At 36.5% G+C, this 24,149-nt stretch overlaps 1 long non-coding RNA gene across 1 annotated transcript; it reads right to left on the reverse strand.

Annotated features, from left to right (window-relative positions):
• Positions 1 to 15,733: 15,733 nt before the first annotated feature.
• Positions 15,734 to 20,975, reverse strand: LOC113096492 (uncharacterized). The gene is made up of 4 exons (XR_003288524.1): positions 20,711 to 20,975; positions 20,359 to 20,396; positions 18,499 to 18,620; positions 15,734 to 15,975 (listed from the first exon to the last, which is right to left on the reverse strand). It is a non-coding gene; the product is annotated as an uncharacterized LOC113096492 (long non-coding RNA).
• Positions 20,976 to 24,149: the final 3,174 nt, after the last annotated feature.

The following is a 24,149-nucleotide window of genomic DNA, read 5'->3' on the forward strand; positions in this document are numbered from 1 at the left end:
ATAATAGAGACCTATAGCAAACATACAACAACACCCTGACAACCACCCAAAACACTGCATGCTTGCAAACTGCATTGTCAGCCATTTTTAGATCATTAATACAAAAAAAAAAAAGCTTGAATAAGAGAGCCATGAAAAAAATCTGCTCGTCTTTTTAACTACCAGACTCTTTTTTTTCCCTCTTCATATGTCTCCATCTAACAGATGACATAATTATGAATCACAATTCTGGCTCCTGATTAATACAATACATTTCTCTTCTCCTGGGTCCTGTCTGAGCTGCATAAATGCCTCCACTGCTACATTAAATATTGATTGCTCTATATATTTCTTAAATATATATAAGCATTTTTATTAGCTAAAAGGCACATGGAGGAAAGTCTAGGTGGTTGAAGTACCTCAGTATCCACCCCCTTTGGCTCGAATCAAGCTCAGACTCCTCTGTAGACTGTGCAGCGGGATTGGCGGGCAGGGATAAGAGAGAAGCTCAACTGCAAGATGATAGTCATGGGCTTCCTACATCCTAATCCAGGACCCAAAGAGAGGTGTGAACTAGTTCCTCAAAAGAGCTGTTTTATCTTCACATCTAGACCAGAAAGACAGCAAATGGCACAATGGGAATCTCTGGAAGAGAGAGAGAGAGAGATAAAAAATCATCAAATAAGATAAACAGCAAGTATGAATTGAATCATTTTCATTAAACATGGCAGAATATGATTATATAAATATAGAATGAAAACTTTCCAGTTACATTTGAGTATTTGGAAGAACAGATGTCATCCAAAAATGGTTTGGGTGTGCCAGATGAAATCTGCACCAGTGTCACTTGATGGCATGCAGGTTTTTCTGTAAGGAGTTATGTACCCTATATACTTCACTTAGATGGGCTGTTAAGTTACACACCCACAACTGACATAGTTTTCCTCTACGGCAAACGAGGAACTGACACAAACCTGTAGGAAGGGCTTGGTAAAGCTTGAATTATGCTCATGATATATAATTTATATGCTTTTCAGGTCTTTGACACCAGTAATAAACTTGTGACTCGCCAAGAGTGTGAGAAGGAGATTCAGTTCAAATAAATCAAACCAAATAATGACATCAACTGAGATGGAGTAGGGTCAATGACATAGTGAGCATGCAGTTAATTTCTGTAATAAAATTAATTTTGATATTTTTGTTTAGGTATAAATACCGAAATGTCAGGTTGATTAAATTAGAACGGTATCATAAAAAAGCGACATTAAAATGAATGTTTAGTTTTACTAAAACTTTTTGTCCACAGGCTAACAATCAAACAAATAAATAAGATCACAGTGCCATTTGTTCACCGCATTCAGGGCATCTTCATATTTAAAGGTATTTATCAAATATAATAATATTTAAACATATTACATTTAAAACATTTTCTTTATAATAATTTAGATGTGTACACTCATGTATTCAAGGTAAGTTTTAACTTTTTTTCTCTGTGATTACACCACATATTGTTAGGGTTATTGTTTGTTTTTGTTTATATTTTTAATCAAACATTTTCTTAATGAATAAATAATATTAACTGGCTCAATAAATATATAAAACCACCGAGAACATAATGGGGTTTCTAAGAACTAAATGTGTTTTAAGCCAAACCAGAATAAAACAAAAACAAATTAATAAAAATAAGAAAAAAGTATTACCATCATTAATAATAATAATAATAATAACAATAAGAAGAAGAAATAAAAACAAGAACAGTAAAGTTATAATATAAATTGAGATCTATAACTTGACCTAATATGTTGAGTTCCCTGCAGTAACCTTCCTTTGATGGCTTTGGAAGGAGAGTCACATGTGCAGCCTGGTTCTAATTAGCATTTAATTAATGAGTCATGCATATGCAAAGCAGCTTTTAAACAACACTGATTACCTCCTACCTATTCACAGGCCAACAGTCAAACATGTCACATGCGTCTGCAGCATGTAAATGCCCCAAAAGGTTAAGCCTTGAAAGTTCATTAACACAAGAGTGACTTGTGCTCCTGGCCAGAGGCTGGTCTCATGGGTATGTGAAGAACAGCATTCTTATATATATATATATATATAGATAGATAGATAGATAGATATCTAAGTTTAAACTGATTTTATAGGCATTTATACTTTTCTAAAACCATTTTTATTTTTTATTTTATTTTTTTATTTTAAATGTGCCCATTATCTGTTGAGTTAAAATCCTACATTTAATCAGTAAATTAGAATAATAAGACATTTGGGCCATTACCAATCAAATGAAATCAACACAGAAGATGCATCTGAAGTGGCATTTAACTGTTAAATGCAAGACATCAATGCATTCAACTGCAATTACAAATGCATTAAATAATGTTTTGATATATTAAACATGAAACATCAAATTTGAAATGATAACACAAAGTGTGAAATTAAAACCTCCAATAGGTGCCAGTGAATCATTGCGATTGAACCGAATCATTTAAACGGTTGATTCATTCAGAAATGAATCACTGTCATGTCGCTCAGAGAAGCAAATGAGCGCTGTGGTTTTGCTTGGAATGATTTTTGTTGGTAAAATAGAGCAAAAGCAGGCAATATGGTGTCTAATACAAGTCTCTTAATAAATGTTTTTTTTATTGAGCTGCTGTAAAAATTCTATATCACGTTGGCACTCTTTGTGTGATATTGATATATGAAGTGTTATAGATACAGTAGGTGGCCAACCATAGTGTGCTTTCCACTGTTGCGAGCGCAAATTGCAAATTGCATTTGCAGCTTTTGACCACGGAGTGGTGCTTTAACCACAAGTTATCAAAAAAATACATCAAAGCACATTTTCGAAAATAGCCGTCAGCTTTGCCTTGGTGGTGTGTTACATTTGACTGCTGCAGTCAGCGGAAAATTAAAGGAAAACACTGCACTCTAAAAAGTGCTGGGTTAAAAAACTAAACAACCTTAAAGGGTTAGTTCACCGAAAAATGAAAATTATGTCATTAATGACTCACCCTCATGACGTTTCAAACCCGTAAGACCTCCGTTTATCTTCGGAACACAGTTTAAGATATTTTAGATTTAGTCCGAGAACTCTCAGTCCCTCCATTGAAACTGTACGGTCTACTGTCCATTTCCAGAAAAGTAAGAAAAACATCATCAAAGTAGTCCATGTGACATCAGAGGGTCAGTTACAATATGTTGAAGCATCGAAGATACATTTTGGTCCAACAATAACAAAATTTACAAACAACAAAAATTCTAACAAAAAGGGTCTAACAAAAATTATGATTTTATTCAGCATTGTCTTCTCTTCTGTGTCTGTTGTGAGTGCATTCACGCAGTGAAAGAGGGTACGTGCAGCAGTTTAGACTTTCATCACCACATCACACATCGTTAAAACAACAATTACTATACTATCACAGACTATATATCACACACCCCTGCGACTGAGGCATCTCAGATGAGAAGATCTATTTTTATCCTTGTAGAAACAAAAAAGAATTAATATAAAGTAATTATTGTACAACTTCTGTTACTGAAAAAATACAGAGGTCCAAACCTCGGGGACCTCAAAGGTGGGTACGGCCCTGGGCATTAATACTGAGAATCAGACTATATGGTAGAATCAGTGATACTATTTTTACAGCCAATTTTATGCTATTCAACAAACTCTGATCGCGATGAATACTGCTCATTTTGATCCTATGTGATATTTATGCGCAAGCAATGACCTGTAATATAGACCCACTTGCCTTTTATTGTTCAGGGGTGCAAGTAAATTTACCAGCATCACTGAGGCATTCATTAATGATCACATGTGATGTAAGTCTATATTACCAGACATATTTATTACCACATTTTTGTAAATTATAGTCTTCATTGCTCTTGTGATTATGGAAATACTCCCCCTCTTTGACTTGCAAAACCCATACGTCTGTCTATTTATTATTTATGTCAAAGTTAAGCAATCTGACAAAATCATAATGGATACCCCCTGCCTTGTTTATTATATTCAATACAGCATGAGAATGGTTTGATGAATCCATGCCCAGCCTTTTTTCATCTTCTGGGCATTTTTGCAGTGCTGCATGATTGAACTCAGCCCGGTAGGGCCATAATGCAGTCAGGGTAATGAACCTGATGACAGCAAAACGCCCGTCCTGAAATCTCATGCATGAAGGGACTGTCGAGCCATACCTCAGCCTCTTGTGTCATTTGTTATCATTAATCCTTACATTTATGGCTGCAAATATCTTATTAGGAGGCGTGCCCGAGGTACTCCACTTAGATTCTATAGGCTCCATGACATATTGATTAGATGGCGAGGATTGTGTGAACAAGCCTGAGACCTTGACTTTGGACACCTGCAAGGTATGATTATGAGTGTCTGGCTCATATTCAACATCCAGGGCAATTTCCCTTTTTAGGGGAATCAAGGGCAAGTCTGGCCTTTCAGACCCCAAGTAAGTACAGACACAGGAGACGTAGAGTGAGCTGTAGGTACAGACACAGGAGACATAGGGTGAGCTGTGTCAGATGGATTATGTTTCGTGCCCATCCATCCTCATTTTGGCTCACAGAAAGCGCTTTCAGAGAAAGAGCAAGTTGCTTCAGTAACAGGAAGACCAGGAACATGCATTTAGACAGTAATCCATTTTAATTTCATTATTTGGCTCCAATATCATCACCCTGTTGGTACTTCGCCTTTGTTGCGTACGTTGTGTATGCAATTTAGAAAATTCCATGATACAAATCAGCATCCACAGAAATTGAGAATATAATATATTGACGACCTCAACTAGAGTGACCAAATCAAGGGTTCTCATATTAACTCAAATTAACAAGGCAGGACACAACATCCTCTCCTAAACAAAATGTTAACATGCCCATTAACTTCCCCAAACCTATGTTCAAATGATATAGGCAGTATTTAGACATGTATACAGAGAGTTGCCATTGGTGAAGTCAGCCTCACAAAGAGTGCATTCACGTACTTGTGGTTAAGCTATATGGTGATGTCAGAGGAAAATTAAAACTTCTCATACCATTACCAGAATATTACAGTCATATTTCAAATCCAGTGGTGATTCATGGATTGAGAGAACAGCTCATACCACTCAGTAATGTAATGTTTATGATATAACTGGATGGCACAGGAAATCCCCAATCAAGCGAAGTTTATATGATTTACTGCTATGCAGGTATGTTAAAGTTGGAAACATGTAAAACTTTAATCTGTTTTAGTGGTGTTTGCTTAGAGATATAAATTCTGTATGGAACTTCTCCAGTACATTACCATGTGTGCTATGGACATGAATGATTCCTAAATTCATGCAGTTTATTGCAGATGTGTGTTATATTAATTTACTAGCAACTGGACTTACTGGAGCATAGAGATGTGAGACACACTGCTCACACAAAAGTTGTTTTCAATCCAAGATGCAGATTTGTATTACAATTACTGGATTGTAAAAAAATTAAAATAAATACAATCTGTAAATGTAAAAAGAAAAAAAACAAATCCCATAGATTTACACTGAATTATTACACTGAATATGCTGTGACATAATACTAATCCTGAGTAAATTAATCTTTAGTAATAAATACTTTGCCATAATTTATTTAAAATGCATTTATATCATACTAAGTACCTCTTCTAATCCATTAACATATTTATTGACCTATCACTTAAGACTTACTGATGTAAAATAATATTTATTTGGAGTATTTCTTTATTGCACAATGCGCATTTCTTAATAGTATGCCTAAATGTATTTACATATCATTATTAATAAGTACTGTGTGATCTCTGTATAACATCAGCCTTTTTATTATATTTAAAGTGTACCTGAAGTGTTCCACTTTAGCACAATCAAATGTACTTAAGTGTTAGCAACTGCAAAGAAAAGCCCTGACAACAACCAAGAAAATCCTTTCTTCTGAAAATGTAAAATAAGAAATTATTCCTATTTTGAATCGTTGCATCCTTATCATCTGCACTTAATCCTTTGCAATTATGTAAGTACATGTTTTCCAGCTACATCTAGAGTAATGATTATGGTAGTAACAAAAAGCTTTTAATTAATCCTCTGTTACACTGATCACATAGAAATAAATTATCTGGTTGAGATGTCAGCAAGATTAATGGAATGACCAGCACAACAGACATACTATTTATGTAAATTGCATTGTTACTCTCAGTAAACTCAAGACCTCTCTAATGAGTTTTGTTCACCTATCTGACAGGGAGCCACAGCACCCAGAGAATAGAGATCAAGTGGACCGGGGGTGGTTTCATATCAGGATCTGGACCTTGGAGTCTTTAGCCTTCCTGTGCATTGGGGTGGCAAATTACAGGGACAGGTACAGGTCGGTTTACGACTTTGTTTCCAGTCAAGCTGATTTCCAAACACAGTGTCACTGGGAATGCTTTAAAAAAAGGTATTTAATATAAATCATCTGACATTGATTGTGATGGATTGGCTTTGCAGAGACACCTTGCCTTCAAGGGCACCAAGCGATAAGCCATCATTTTGGCCTGTACCATCCCAGTAGGTGTTTTTTGAGTCCAATCTCACCTGTACCTGTAATAATGTGCCATAGAGTACGAAGCAATATGACAACAGGTTCTTACCCCCTAAAGTGTCAAATAATGCCTTTAATAGGTGTCCTTTAATATCTTTATAATGACTTGTACAGTAACGCTTTTGACAATAAACATTTGACGTCAATCAATTTTATCCTCACTGAAGTGATTCTTCTCACTGATTTTTCACATGATTTTTATCCTGAGAATTTTAATCTAAACTGTGTCCACAAATTTGTATTCATTTTAATGAGCAGTTAATGCATTTAAAAAAAAAAAAAAGAAAAACAGGGAATAATAGTTTGGGATATAATTTAAAGTTTGGGTTCTGATTCAGTCTGATGTTTTCTGTACAGCTATGTTGAATTGTCATGTTTTGTCAAGGACAGGATTTAGCTGTCAGTTTAATTAGCCAACCATAAAAGAACCTAGTGTGGGGATTTGAGCCCAGGATAGATTTTACAAGTGACGAATGGAAGTATGTTTGGACATTTCCGCTTCATCCAACAGCGCAATCTGTGATGTTTTGACCTCTCTGGGTCAAACGGAATGAATGGAGCACAATTTTTGTGGGGTCACAGCTTTTGTCGGCCAACTGAGAACGAGTCAATCGTTCGTCCGTTATCTGGCTCGGCTCGGTGTTCATCTTCAGTTCTCTCTTCACAGCAGTTTAGTCAGTGTACTGTTTGAGTACATGAATTACTCAATGACATTGGTTTGTTTTAACTCAGAGGGAGTGTCAGCCACATTAAAAAAGTTTATGTCATTTGTGGATTCATGCTTATTGGAGACGCAAACCGTTTCAAACGATTCTGTTCGTTTCGATGAACTGGTTCAAAAAGTTAAATTGAATGATTCGTTCGCAAACCGGATATCACTACACTTGAACGCGCTGACAACAGACCCGGAAGAAAAGACAATGCTGAATAAAGTCATAGTTTTTGTTCTTTTTGGACCAAAATGTATTTCCGATGCTTTAACAAATTCTAACTGACCCTCTGATGTCACATGGACTACTTTGAAGATGTTTTTATTACAGTTCTGGACATGGACAGTATACCGTACATAGGTTTTCAATGGAGCGACAGAAAGCTCTCGGACTAAATCTAAAATATCTTAAACGTGGTTCCAAAGATGAACGGGGGTCTTACGGTTTGGAGTCATTAAAGACACAATTTTAATATTTGGTGAACTATCCCTTTAAATATAGTATAATGAAAAATGTATGTACTACATCCACCATGTTTGTCAATGTCATGTGACATTTGTCATGTGACAATTGGTCACTTGGGTACTTTTCTTCTACTTTTCATATTGAGAATTTGGACATATAAATCTTGTCATATACAGTTTTCGCCAACAAAATAGTAGTTTTCAGATGCAGAGTAATACTTAATGAAAGCAGAACATCTACTATCTTTAACACAACATAACATTTAACATAACAATTGATTACAGGACAGAGTTAAATTCATGAGAAATAAGCAGGATTACAAATATGCCAATGCTTAAGCCAGCAAAATTAAGATAAATAAGTCTAAGATTTAAATATTAATCAATGGCCACCAAATATTTCTCATTGAAAGAAATGGGGTTTTCAGCCATGGTGCTATAAAGGGTCATTTTTGATATTTTGATACAGTGCCTTATAGGCGTGGGAAAGGGTTGGATGTCAGCTAACTAGGATCCTATATTGTTTGTATGTATAAGATGAATTAATTTATTCAGAATTAATTGCTGAATGGTTGATTATGGGAAACTAATTCATATAACGGTTTTCTGATAAAAAAAAAAAAAAAAAAGGGCTCATTTGTCATAAAGACTAAAAAAAACAACAACAACAAAAAACATAAACAATCCCAAGAAACCGCCCTTAACTTTCAGGTCACTTTGGCTGACCCTCAGTTGTACTAGCAGTATTGCTGAAGTGTGATCTTTTCTGTGTTTTGGCTCCAGTGTGCTGAATTTCAATAAACACTGCAAAGTGACCCAGCAGGACAAACCTGCAGACAGTGTAATAAGGCTCATGTTAGGATTAATGAGATACCCACGGCATTATTTGTTATGTTATATATCTTATTGATTGCGTTGTCTTTGATCTTTGCTTGGACTTTCTCACTGAACCCTTGTACAGTTTGTGTTCTTGGTAGACACCGAAGGTTGAGTGGGCAAAACATGCAGAGCATGATCTCCTTGAGGGCACCAAGGCAAGACATTAGTTTAGTACATTAAGAAAGTGACAAAGGAAGGCATCGTAAATGCTCCTGCAGTGTTCCAATTAAAATGAGTGAGGGTGTCTGTGAAGTGCAAATGAGAAATAAGCTGCGTTTTCCATTATATTCTAATGAAAAGTCAATAAAAACGATTTACTTAGCAGGGGGAAGTTCACAATGTGATAAAAAAAAGCATGAATCTTTGGACCAGCAGGCAAAAATAGTAAATGTTAAAAATAAAAGTAAATGTTAATTAATATAAGCTATTCTGTGTCTTAAGGCAAGTTAAGGTAGAACAAGTTCAATAAAACATCTTTATTGTATTTCTACGGGCAGAGGAGAATAGCCAACCCAAATAGAAACAAAGAAAACCCAATGCAACATTCATAAAGCTGTACACAATTGAATGCGCATGTGAGTGGGGCTGTATTGCCATTTAGTGGTCGCTGTTTTTCTTTGGCTCAGCTGTGCATGGATTGCGAGCTGTGTGTGTGTGGATTGGGAAAGGCTACATGCATAAATTATGATAATTTTTTAATACAAACTATAACGTTTGTATTCACAAATATGTCTCTATTTGAACAAATTGCTGCACATTCATGTTATTCTTAACTCTGCAGACACCGGTTGAAAAGCATTTGTTTCAGTGTAGTCACGCACATTTGCAAACTTTTCAAATCGTGTACACGTTCATGAACTGCACGGGGCCTTGTTCCTTAGTAGTTGTGTGTGTGTGGGACATGAAATGCTGAAAACTGCGAAAATGAAGTCTCAAAATCCAAATTAACCAAACAAGATCGACTAGAACTAGATGTCAATTAATGCACGCGTGTCACCCGATCCACGTATGCATGGAATCATTTTTGCGCGAGCAGTTTATGATATATTAATGCAGAACAGAACGTTTTTATTTGCAAACATGTCTGTGTATGTACAAATCGCTGCACAATAATTTAATCCCGAATCAAATTTAAAGGCATTTGTTTGTGGTTCGTAAAATACATGTATAAAATTGATGTAGTACATTGATATTTTTGCGTGCATCTATTAATCATATTGAGTCTAATTTCATCCCATAGACAACTGTGAAAATGAAGTCTCAAAATCCAAATGAACCGAACAAGATCGACTAGAACTAGATGTCAATTAATGCACGCGTGTCACCCGATCCACGTATGCATGGAATCATTTTTGCATGAGCAGTTTATGATATAGTAATGCAGAACAGAACGTTTTTATTTGCAAACATGTCTGTATTTGTACAAATTGCTGCACAATAATTTAATCCCGAATCAAATTGAAAGGCATTTGTTTGTGGTTCGTAAAATAAATGTATAAAATTGATGTAGTAAATTGATAATTTTGCGTGCATCTATTAATCATATTGAGTCTAATTTCATCCCATAGTCACAAGCGAATGGGATTTTTTTAGTAATTGTACAAGGCTGGTTTGTATAAGCCTGGTTATATCACATTCATATTAATGCACATTTGCTTAGTCATTGAAACATACAATATTAACATGATGACAGCATCTTAAATAGAGACCCTCTGAAAAGCCAGTCCAGAAAGGTCAATACTTAGTCTATTGAAACGCACAAACATGGATTTGTAAATATTGTATTCAAAATCTAAAAATATTTACAAGATCTACCTGTTCTAATTAAACCACAGATTAATTTTGTTGCAGTATCACTAATTGAGCATCATTTAACTTACAAGCATGGTCAGTTTAATTGCAAATGAAATTACATAAACAAAACTGTCAAACAATTAAAATCTGTAAACGGCATAGATGAGTTAGTAATAGCTGACTGAATCCACTTCAGCTCACCGAGGGCCTGATCTCAAAAGCTCACTGGAAATTAGCTGGAGATGTTTTAGATTTAAAGGGATAATTTGCCTAAAAATTTATATTGTACTGCTTTCTTCTTCTGCATTTTCTTCTGCAGAACACAAGGTGTGTTTAATCATATTTAATCATTAAAAAAACAAAAAAACAAAGGTGGACTGTATATTTAAGCTTCAATACGAACCTGAAAGCACCATAAACGGATCATTAAATGACTTCAACGGCATTAAATATAATACTTAAGAAGCCATATGGTAGGTTTGTCTGAGAAACAGATCAAAATTTAAGTTAATTAAAAAAAAAAAAAAACTTGACATCCAACTAAACTCTTAAAGAAGAAAGAATGTATGATTCACTGATGAATGATTCTTTTTAGTCAAATATTTTCAACAAATTTAGAGCTCAAGTTTACGAAACAACCTTGAATGGTTTGATGTGTTATCCACTGAAGCAACAAATTCATTCAGGTTTGGAACAACATAAAGGTGAGTAAATGACGACAGAATTTCCGTTGTTGTACCTGTAAACTCTTGACACTACATAATGAGATGTTTGTTTGATGTTGAAATGCTGTGCAGGCTGGATTCCAACAGAGATGCTCATAGTGGACTGGATTGAAAATGCAGCACTTTAAAAAGTCACAGTAGCTAGTCATGATAAGAAAAATCCTTCTTTTGAGAGATTTTCCAAAGATTGACATCATAAAGTAAAAAGCTTTCAACCCAAATTCAAACAAGTAAAGTCAGTCTGAGAGAAAACAAGACTGAGAAGTGTGGTAAAGAAAGAGAGAGAGGAAAAAAAAAAAGCTGAAGCAGGAAAACAATGCAAATGAGCATATGAATATTAATGAGTAAATAAAGGCCTTTTGAATGCCTGTACTTCTGTAGTGTATTTATGATGAATGAGGGCCTCAGTGCAGTGTATCAAGGTCTCCTGACCGACAAATAGCAGGCTAATGACAAATCTCAAAAACATATGCTAATAGAGCTCTTACAATGCATTGCATTCTCTGACCTTTGGGATATAACCCTAAAGGGCAACATAAGAGATGATCGAATTACAAAAACTAACTGCCATTTATTCCAGTGAATACATATTTGATGTAGGTTATCACTGTACACTGGGTAATCAAACATCACAATGTTACAAACATCCTATTTTGCCCAAATTTCACACAGTTTCATAAACTGTAAATGTGATGATTTGTTGCTCAATTAACTGCTTATTTAAATAATATCATACTAATATATTTTAATATAAAAGAAAATGCCTAAAGTTCCTTGGGGCTGATATTGTTATTCCTTGACTTATAACAGCGGTTGACAAGGACACTCATTTCTCCTCTGCCAACTGCATCCCCCCCCCCCCCAAAACCATGGGTTAAACATAAATCATAGATAATTACTCTTACTTTTTTTTTTTTTTTTTTTTTTTTTTAAAGACAACATTCACCAAATATTCAACTTTTCAGAAGTCATATAACATGCTTCGCTTTCTGGTTTTATGGATTTGTTGTTTTACCACCAGTCACTGGCTAACAAATAACCGCAGATAAAACAAAATCTCACTGTGGACGGCAGAGACGAAGTGAAAGAAAATGCATTGATGACCTGAGGGTTATACATCACTTGCTGCTCTCTCTTCTGACATCAGATCAGCCAAGACATTCATTCCGTTCAAGAGCAGCACATTCATCTCCTACTTTCAACATCTTGCTGCTTCCTCTGACCTTCTCCAATGCCTTTCTTCTGGATGTTTGGAATTATAAGTTGGCATTTAGTCAAATACCATCCAACATTTGTGCCTAGAAAAATCTGCTTAACCTCAACAATCTGGGTTCTATACTGGCTGCTAAACCAAAACTGCCTTACACTCTTAGTGACTAAAACATTTACAACAGCCATGTTTTCATTTTGATTCTTATAGATCTATCTTCATCATTTGGCACTGAAATGCTGCCACAATCGCACTGGGATCCTCAATGGTCTATTGCTGCTCATCACTTGCTTGTTGTCTTGAAAAATATAAATAAAATACATCTACACTACACTACTCAAATGTACATTTCATATTGCATTTCATCATGATATGTTTCGGTTTAGTTTTCTGCGATTCCCTTTCTCCTGCCTTATTTGTTTGCATGGTTTTTGATTAATTTGCTCATTAGTCATTATCTGTCAACTCCCTCCACCTGTTTTCCCCTCGTCAGCTGTCTTATTTAAAGCCTTCTTCCTGTTTGATATTTTGTCCGTTCTGGTTGATGTTAATTTGTTGTTTTAATGTGGATTTATTTACCTGTCTCCAGGATTTTTCTAACTAAAATACCTTTTGTTGATCTCCTGCATCCGCGTATCTTTGTACCTCACCAGCCCATAACATTATCTGATTATTTTGAACCAAAATTATATCTTCTCTCAACAGATGGTAATATGCTGCCTATTATTAGCAAACACATGGTTAGGATCCCTCTATTTCTGCAAAGTAAAACTGACATATTTCGTATATATGAGCCAAATACTAACATGAATCTGGCCGTGGAGAAATAAGCTTGGCAGGGGCCTCTGTGGGAGCAGTGAGGTTCTGTCTGTTAATTTGGCTGTCATTTAATTGTTACAATGATCATTTCAGGGAAGTTTACACAGGTCCTACTACAAACTTAATTTGATATTATGTTTATGTATTATACATATAAATTATGTATACTTCTGGTTATTCAAATTTTATGTATCAGCATGTCAGGCCAATGGACACCAACATACGTGAAAGGACATTGCAGGATAAGCTATAATATCCACAATATTTAATGTCTAGTGAATTATTATTATTGTTATTTGTTGTAATTAACAGTTACTGCCCTGTCTAGCAGAAACAGAAGACAGTATTGAAAGTTTATAAAAAAGTATATATAATCAGAAATAATTCCCAGAATTGTGTAAAATCAATACATAATTCACAGTACTGCATACAATGAGTAGCAGTCCATTTTGACCTGTCTTATATTAATGCACTCTTTTCTATTATTCATGACACATACTCTTAAATCTAAATCCCCAAATTCATTAGTCTGTGTGTGTTTGTGTGTGTGTTTAGATTTTTTTTAAGTTGTGTTTAAAGCTGTGTTGTAATACTTATTCCAATCCCAGGTCATTATGCAGAGAGAACTATGAGTAAGCCATCCATAAGTTGATTTACCCAGAAAGTGTAAACACTGAGTCTCTGTGGCACTATCAAAACATTGCTCTTTTGCTTTTACACCCCACACGGCAACAGTGGCTCAACCAATGGTGTGTGTTTAGGGAGGGACAGTCTGACCAATGGCAGACATGGTGAAATCTTACAGGAACCTGTTTGAAACCAATTGTAATATTTGCAATTCCATTTGGTGACAGAAATTATTCACTTCAGCTACACCATCAGAAACACACCAAGGTGCAGTTTACTTAAATAAATTAGAGACAGCTATCCTGATTTAAACATAGTCCCAGCCATTTACATTAGACACACATGGTCAACTCTAACCAGCACGGAGAATGCACCTGCTCCAGGTGATTTGACACCTCTGGGTAACACACTTCTCTGGACAAAATCCCAAGAGGCAGAGTCCAGAGTAAGGTGTCATGTAAAGCAGAAAGGGAGAGGATGCAAAAGAAAGTTTAAGAACTCCACCTCTAATTGTTCGTGACACACGACACACAACACTTACTGTGAGACTGACTCAAACACAGGGACCGACAGGAGGGATCTGGCCACAAGGAGTCTTTTATCTTTAGCTAATGACTGAACAAATATGCTGTGTCTTCACACTCCCCCTCTTTTGTGTGGGTAGTTACCCTTCTAGGTCACTGTGTTGCTCTCTAATAAGCATCCTTGCACAAAAGCCCAATATTTGCTTGACTAGTGGGGCCTCTGGATCCTTGAGGAAGCAAGCACGAGAGGCAGGGATGGGAAGGGGGTGTAAGGGTGGGGATGGGGGATTTAACTCTGTCAGATACCAACAGGAACAGATGGAGCTTGATAAATCCTGAAAGGAAGGCATTACCTGCCCAAGTCACCAAGCAGCCACAATTATCAGAGGGCTTTGGGTTCATTGTCAATCAGAATGGCAGTTAAAGAGAAGCAGCAGCTGGGGCAGATGGTGGGCATCCAGTGAGGCTGGGGGAGCAGCCATGGTCCAGTCCTTAGACAATCTCTCACTCTCTTTCTTTGTCTCTCATGCTAAGTCTCAGAGCTCCTTGGTGCACTACTGTTGATTACAAAAGAGATTTTTGGATACTCATCCATGGAGATGGTGAGGCACAGAGAAGCTGCATGAACCCGATTGGCCCGTGCCGTGTCATGTTAATTAAATGATGTTTGATATTCATGAGAAGCCTATGCATATTGATTTGTTCTGATTTATACATTACCCAAGGCTGTAAGCGCCATATTCAGATCCAGATTAGTATTTGACCGATATGGGTTCTTTTGGTGCTTGATTATAATTTTTTTACATGTTGTCCCCCTAATCCTAAATGTGTGAATTCAACCATGCATTTGTCCACCCTGACTACAAAGAACTGAAAAATGTATAGTATTGAGTGAATAGTATTATAGTGTATTTAAACACCAACTTCAAGAGAAACTCTAAGTTGTTTGTTCATACACTGTTAATTATTTGACTGTAAATTTACAATAAATTGCAGGTTAATAATTGCATGACTTTCACAGTAAGTTACTGTAACATTTTTACAATAAATTATTGTGAAATGACAGCTGTATACTGTGACTTCACAGTAATTCTGACATCGCATTACTGTGATTTAGCGGTAAGCTGCTGTAGAATTAATGTATTTAACTGTGAAATTACAGTTGGTGTCTATGTATTACTGTAATTTAACAGTAAGAAGCTGTAGAATTCATGTATTTAACTGTGAAATTAGTGTCTATTATTGTAATTTAGCAGCAAGCAGATGTAGAATTAATGTATTTAACTGTGAAATTACACTATCTATTACTGTAATTTAGCAGTAAGCAGCTGTAGAATTACTGTACATAACTGTGAATGTCTATCTATTACTGTGATTTAGCATAAATGATGGACCAAACAAAACTGATAAAAACAGTGACATAACTTTTATTTTTTAGAAGTAAAATACAATTTAATTACATGAATAAAACACTGGGCAACAGGGATTGACACTGGGTAACAGGAATGTGTGTCAAAAGAGAAAGAAAGAGACAGAGAAGTGAGAGTGAGGGAGAGAGATGTAAGAAAAGACAAAAAGGTGGGAATAGAGAGGGTCGCAGGTGTCTCTCTCCTTCCCTCGCAGCTGGCACCTGCATAGTGTGGGTTCTATCCACTATATACAAAAGATAAGAAAGACAAAAAGTTTAAGTTACTCTGTGGTGGACTGACTCCCTGTAAGTATGGTGCTCGCATTGTAACACTAATCCTAAAATGTCTACAATTTAAGTAATTTCAACTATTAAAAAAAATGTGAATAGTACTCTCAATTAATATTAAATCAACAAACCAGGACTCTAATCACTCCTGTTACTTTTACCCAGTCCTATTATTTTTCACGTGAGTAACAGGACTGAAAGTAACATGATTGAGGTTAAAAGGTTAGTTCACCCAAAAATGAAAATTCTGTCAGTAATTACAGAGCACAAATTAAGATATTTTTGATGAAATCTGAGAGCTGGATCACTCCTCCATCGGCTTCTAAGGGTTTGAAACTTGCTGGCCCAGAAAAATGTATTAAAGACATCTTTAATATAGTCCAAGTGACTCCAGTAGCTCAATCTTAAGTTTATAAAGCGACGAGAATACTTTGTGCGTAAAAAAAAAAAAAAAAAAACTTTATTCCACAATTCATTTCCTTCTCTGTGGGCCTTGAGTTTTTTCATGTAGTAAAACAGCGTATAACACAGAAGCGCTACGCTGTTATACTACATGAATTCACCCGAGGCCCAGAGAGAAGGAAATGAATAGTGGAATAAAGTCATTATTTTTGGGGGGGTTTTGCGCACAAAAAGTATTCTCGTTGCTTGGTAAACGTAAGATTGAGCCACTGTAGTCACTTGGACTATATTAATGATGTTTTTAATACATTTTCTGGGCCAGCAAGTTTCAATCCCTTAGAAGCCTATGGAGGAGTGAGACAGCTCTCAGATTTAATCAAAAATATTTTAATTTGTGTTCCGAAGATGAGAGAAGGTCTTACGGGGTTGGAACAACATGAGGGTGAGTAATTACTGACAGAATTTTCATTTTTGGGTGAACTAACCCTTTAAGCAAAAATTGCATGCTAAATTGCATAGTAATTCAACACAGTAGCAAGTAATGTAAATTTACACTTAAAACTATTGTAAAGTACTGTAAATTTGATGTTTTTTAGACGTCAAGGCATGTTAAAATCAAATAAACGTAAAAACAATTAATTTTACACATTTATTTTGCAGTCTGTCTAAACTCTACATTGAATCAGGAGACACTATAGAACACATTAAAGGGATAGTTCACCCCAAAAATCTTTGGAACACAAATTAAGATATTTTAAGAAATCCGAGAGCTTTCTGTATCCTCCATGGACAGCAATTATTTTACTTTCAAGGCCCGGAAAGATTGTTAAAATAGTCCATATGTATACAGTGGTTAAACCTTAATGTTATGAAGCGACGAGAATACTTTAACTGCGCAGAAACAAAACAAAACAAAATAGAATACCGACTTTATCCAACATTTTTCCTTTCTGTGCCAGTATCCGATGCTGTTCACGTGATGTATTCTCGATCATGCATGTGATTGCATTGGGCACAAAAAGTATTCTCGTCGCATCATAACATTGAGGTTGAACCACTGTAGTCACATGGACTATTTTAACGATGGTTTTACTACCTTTCTCGGACTTGAAAATGGTTATAACATAGTAGTCTATAGGTGGGATCAGAAAGCTCTCATATTGCTTAAAATTTTCTTAATTTGTGTAGAACAAAATTCTTGTGTTTGGAACATCGTGAGGGGATGTAATTAATGACAGATTTTTCAATTTTGGGTGAACTAACCCTTTAATAGCTTCAGTAAACTTCTTACTGCATAACTACATCTAGCTTAAAGGAACACGCCGACTTTTTGGGACTTTAGCTTATTCACCGTATCCCCCAGAGTTAGATAAGTCCATACATACCCTTCTCATCTCCTTGAGTGCCTCTGTTTGACGCACCCACCGCTAGCCTAGCTTAGCACAAAGACTGGAGGTAAACAGCTCCAGCTAGCATACTGCTCTCAATAAGTGACAAAATAACGCCAACATTTTCCTATTTACATGTTGTGATTTGTATAGTCACAGTGTGTACAAATAACAAGGTCATATGAGACACAACCATCTTCTAACTGTATACATACTGGGAACTATATTCTCAGAAGGCGAAGCACTGCTACTTCTTTGGAGTGATTTACTCCAATTCTGAGCAAACTCTCTGCTCATCACCACAGGGCTTCTCAGGTGCTGTGAGAAAATCACTCCCCAAGTAGCAGTGCTTCGCCTTCTGAGAATATAGTTCCCAGTATGTATACGGTTAGAAGATGGTTAGAGTCACTGTGACTATACAAATCACAACATGTAAATAGGAAAATGTTGGCGTTATTTTGTCACTTATTGGGAGCAGTATGCTAGCTGGAGCCGTTTACCTCCAGTCTTTGTGCTAAGCTAGTGCCTCAGACAGACTTACGGCAAGCACGGAGATGAGAAGGGTATGTATAGACTTATCTAACTCTGGGGGATAAAGGGGAATAAGATAAAGTCACAAAAAGTCAGCATGTTCCTTTAACACAGATACTGTGTTTCATTAGTCCGTTCTTAAATTGGAACACAGCTTACATTAGATTGACATCAATTCGAAGTCAATGAGCTTCCTGATAAGAGTGCAGACTTGCTGGTTCATGTGACCTCTCTGCCTCTTAGATTTTGTGCCCGTCTCTGGGTTGATGCCCAAGAAGCACCTACAAACAAAAAGATAGAAGAAACCTGTTAGTTTAATTTGTGTGATGAAAAAGGTGTCAGTTCCCAGTCACCACCTTCAGTGGGTCACTGCTTTTGCAGTACAGAGTCAAACTAAAGTTAGCTCAGTTTAAACAAAGGTGTAATTCAGGTGTAAGTACTGTAATTCAGAAAAAAAAAATGCATGGAACTGAAAAACATTTCCATCACAAACACAGTCAAGAATAGACCTTCACCAAAGTAGAGGTGTGTGATTTACCTAGGCAAGGCATTCACACACAACAATTTACATAATTTCCGTTGTTCCAATTTACTCCATGTTCCGTTTGCAGAGGATGGAGTAAGAGCCTGTTGCCTGTCCATCTCCCTATGGCTGTTTCTACTTGTACTCTTCCTCCTAGAATTATTACCCGTTCACAGATGATGTGATAAACATTTCATTTCTTATATCTTTTTCACAATAAAGCACCCAGTTTTCTAGTTGTTTCTGACTTTTTCAAGCTTTGTCTCTTGTCTAATCTGGTCTGGTCTCCAGCACAGACACACAAATTAAGGCCCCGTCCACACTACTGCGTTTTCGTTTAGAAACGGAGAATTAAAACGAATATCTCCGTCCACACCAGCGTTTTAGCTGCGTTTAATGCTGTGTTCACACCAAACGCGAATAGAGCGTCTGGCGCGAATGATTTCAATGTTAAGTCAATGCAAAGGCGCGTTTACGCGCGTCTGGAGGTCTCGCGGCGCGAATGGGGCGTTAAGCGCGGCGCGGAAGACGCGAATTGACGCGCGAATAGAGCGCTTCGCGCGAAACGCGCGTTAAGCGCTAATGGTGCTTTTTGTGCATTTAGCGTTTGACGCGAATTCGCGTCTGCCGCCCGAGTTGAAAAATTTGAACTTTGGCGTCAATTCGCGCCGCGTTAACCAATCAGGAGCCTGCTAGGAGTCACTCATTCAACAGTATGTTCCTGCAGCCTCCGGTTGTGCAGGAATACCCTTCTCCACTCATTCAACAAGGAGGAACGACAGATGTTGTCAGTGAGCAGTCAACCGGAGCTATATGACAAAAGTTCATTTTTCTATAGAGACAGGAATAAAAATGACCTATATATATATATATATATATATATATATATATATATATATATATATATATATATATAAAACATATTAATAGATAAATTGAATATAGGCCAAAGATAAGAAACGTTTCATTTTACCCCAAACGAATTATATTTTATCTTGAACCACTAAAGACACATCAGAGCCAGCGGCAAATGTCAGAAGATCTAGCCGAGGTAAGGCTACTCTCGGCGGATACATGATGACGGAGCTCCCGCTGATCGCATGGAGCTCATCTCCGAGATCGGCGAAACACATTTTTTAAATAGACGCTGTCATTATAAATAAACCGCATATTTGAGTTTAAAACAACTACATTCTCGCCTGAAATACTTTTAAAACTACATTTCATGACACAATAACAGTAATATTTTGAAAATTATCCGAATAAAAATGGCGGTTGAAAATGCTGCGTGAACTCAGCTGGATGAAGCCCCCCATTCATTTTTCTGATGACGAGAAAGACAACGGTTGCTCCGTTTCACACACACAGCAGGGAAGAAAATTATAAAGTTACTAATTTGAGATGAATTTAATCCACCTTTGCCCAAATCCACAAACACCATAATTTATCTAGTTGATAATAACTGTCATAATACCCACATTAAGGCCACATCTTACCTTATAACTTTATTTATCGTCGGTCAATGTAGAAAATGCTGTGGTAAAAGAGAGAACGCTGTTAGAGTAACTTAACTAAGATAAGCTTTAAGTAAAGCTAAAGTTAAATGTTCGACGGTGTATCTAATCAGACATCTCACAGTTAACTTAATACGGTATAATTAACACTACAACCAACGTCTTTTCATTCAAATTTGCGCGCTTAAACGTCGATGTGAGTCTGCTCCAACTAAGTTACAAAAACATGACAACAGAACCTACAACTAACGCTAATTTGGTTCATACTTTTAAATTACATGCACTATCATATAAAAAACATCAAATTGATAAAGTTTGACATTTAAACACTTACCGCTGTCTGAATCCACCGAATGAGACCACGTAGATCAGAGAGCTCAGATGATGCTCTGATGACGCTGCCGCAGTTGCCACTCAAAAAAGACGGCATTCACAGTAGTTTCTTGTAAAAGCCCCGCGCCTGCATTATTTTCACAGTAAAAGTCTAAATACGGTATTATATTGTGAATTATCACAGTTAAAGCCTGTGAAGTGGTAATAATGTAATTAACTGTGAAATATTACAGTTATATCTTGTGAAATCCTGGAAAAATTTTACAGTGTATGTTCACCCTCTGTAGATTAACTTCCATAACAAGTTGACTATACCTACCCAAACAACATCACGAAAACAGTGCTATTAAAATGTCAAAATTTCATCCTATTCCCTGAAACTCTACACCAGCTTTCCACCTAATTGTCCATATTTAAAGTAGCATACTGTAGATGTGACTCTGGCTCACTCAAGGACAGTTGCCGAGATTGTCTACCAGTCTTCAGGCAGATGACTTCTCCTTTAGTCTCTGCCAAGGCACACCTGTATATTTCACTTTCAGCGACTACTGCCATTCATCACGGGGTAGGGGGTACGAGTGGGTCTGGATCCCCTCCTCCCTCTTCTCATGGCTTCTCTTCTCACCCCTTCATTACCCATGCGCTCTAAGCTCCTATCCACAACTTTCCACAATGGACCCTGACTTCATTATGGAGGCCAGGCTTTCTCTCGGTCTCCCAAAAGAGGCATAATTTCTTCTACTTTGTTACGCCACTCTCTGACTTTGTGTCTGTGACCAGCTGATAGCGAGGTCAGGCCAATCCATCTGCCATGGCTGGGAGTCGTGATGTAGAGAGAGGTGCAGAGGTCCTCATTCAGCAACAATGCCCATTAACAATGCTAACAGAGTCCCGGCAGGGCAAAAGGAGGGGTCGAGATGCGGGGTAAGGAGGGAGGATAGTTGTCACTAGGCAGAGAACAAGATTGCAGTGATTCGATAGTTTTTTTTTTTATTATTATTGATTTTCTTCACTTTTGTTTGCTGCCAGCTTGTGAAGTCATGTACATATGCAGAGCTACTTCTGGGGCAATGGAGAGTAGACCTATCTGGGTTGGGATGGTGTTACAATGACTAGCTGCAATCTGAGAATGTACATATTTCCCCACCAAGATATAATAAATAAATCAAGTGTTTTGTCTTAACCGATGCAAGTTATTGCAGAATTGTCAGAGTGAAGTAATTTAAATAGATGCTATTTTAGTCTTGATCTGTTGTGATTGGCAGGATTATGTGGACACAGGCTTCCTAAATTTTCATTTGATACTCCATCAGGTTTTCTGCACCTGGCAAAACTCTATTTCAGAATGTTTAGCAGGCACCTGTATTATTCATGCCAGGTTCTTACCTGGTCTACATTTTTATAGCCTAAGGCACAAAATCTCATTTATATACCTAGATCACATAGCCCACGAATCTTAAACTGGTATGCATGGAGCCCAACCCTTGGATTTAAGCCAGAAGTGCTTTTCCGTCTCTCTCACTGTTTTGCATTTGAAGAAAACCACAGTGCTCAAGTTCATTTGGTTCTATGCCAGGCCATGTCACATGCTAGGTGTAGAAAAAGACTTCTTAGTCTAATAATCACCTAGCAGCACTGAGTCACCAAAATATACACGCATACATGCACACACGCAAACATGCAGTCTGACAAACAGAGACAGAAGCTTGTGTTGTCTCCTTCCCACTCACTTACTCACTCACACACACACACACACACACACACACACAGACAGTCAAACAGGATACCCACGGCGAGTGTTGATAATGTAGCAGACATTTAAATAGTGAAGTCTGCTCCCCATTACCCACACAGCACTGCAATCATTTGCATGTGAAAGAGACAGTTGGCAGTTTAATGTGTCATCTAAAACAGAAGGATTTTGACTTCAATTTTAGAAAATAATTCTACAAGATCTATTTTAAATATGTTTTTTTCAAGTGTCTAGTATTTGTCCTGAAACTTATAATTCTATATTATTTCTGGTGTTAAAGAACCAATTAGATTTTTACCCATTTATACAAAGTTTATTTGATTAAAAAAAAAAAAAAAAACGAGTCAGCGTTTCCAAAACCATAGTTCCAATGAACATTCGCAAACATGTATTCTAGTACGTAAAAAACAGACAATGATTGAAACTGGAAATAAAGTCAATTAATAGTCAATTAATACTAACTGAGATATAAATAACTGAGAGAGAGAGTGAGATAATTAGGTGCAATGTCCATAATTTACGAAAAAATAAAAGTATTAGTATATTAACATACTATTCCGAATTCAGTCTTTCCATTATGCTTTGTGTATTCTTAAGTAATCTGGTTAGGGCAGTTACTTTTTATTTTTTGCCTCACTCAAATAAATGTATCTCTATGTTATTCAAATGTAAAGGACAGCAATCAAAGTAATTTCCTATGTTTGTTTGGTGACATTTAAATGATCCCATATGTAAAGGTAAATCAGTAAATGGTGAATGCTAATAATGATTTTTTTTTCCTATCAGAGCCAACCTGTCAGAATAGTATTTGACAGCCTAAGTGGGTCAGCTGAGAGACCAGTCCCTGTTAATTTATATACTAAGACACATCATGCATATTCATGAGTTCCTGCTGTTTTGTCTATCACCGAGCATCATACTTGCTGCATAATTGTATTTGGAAACCGAAGAGCTGTCTGAGTGGTCACCAATTCAAACGCCACTGTGTTATTTCATTAATTCCATCTGGAGAGAAAAAGACACTTGTAGCAAATGAGAAAAGGGAACTAGTCAACATTAGTCATACCTGCACTGACTGCAATTAAATCACCACTTCTTAAAAGGCAGAAATCAATTGTAAGTTATTAAAGTAGGCAAACACCTGAAATATGTGCACAGATACATCTTGGTAAGTAGGATATATTTGGATTTTTCTACAGAAAAGGTTAAAAAACGAGTCCATAGATCATGGTTGTTATGTAATGCCATAATAGTTTGATCCACACCAAAAAAAATAGTATTATGTCACCATAAAGCCAGAATCTTCATACTGTACCTTTCAAATAAATGCAAATGTTTTTTCATGTCTGTTCCTTTATTTACAAAGTCATTTCAAAAGCATATTTTGCAGCAGACCTAAATGTTGTTGATGAAAAATGCTACATACCTTCACCATCAGAGAGTAATTGTGTCATTATGGGCTATTTTGGCTCTGCAAACATACATTAATTTCCATTCGTTAGGCCGCATGGTTCTTCCCAATAAACACACAGGCTGATGTAAGCCTGTATAAATATGTTGTTCATTCTTCTGTGGAGATTTTGTATTGATTTCTTTTGATGGTTTATATGAATAACAGTTCAATCTCAGTTACATTCAAATCGGGTGGTTGAGAAATTCTTAAATTCAAGGGAATTTCCCAGTCTGA

The sequence above is a fragment of the Carassius auratus genome, unplaced genomic scaffold (assembly GCF_003368295.1).
Source record: "Carassius auratus strain Wakin unplaced genomic scaffold, ASM336829v1 scaf_tig00215947, whole genome shotgun sequence".
NCBI lineage: Eukaryota > Metazoa > Chordata > Actinopteri > Cypriniformes > Cyprinidae > Carassius > Carassius auratus.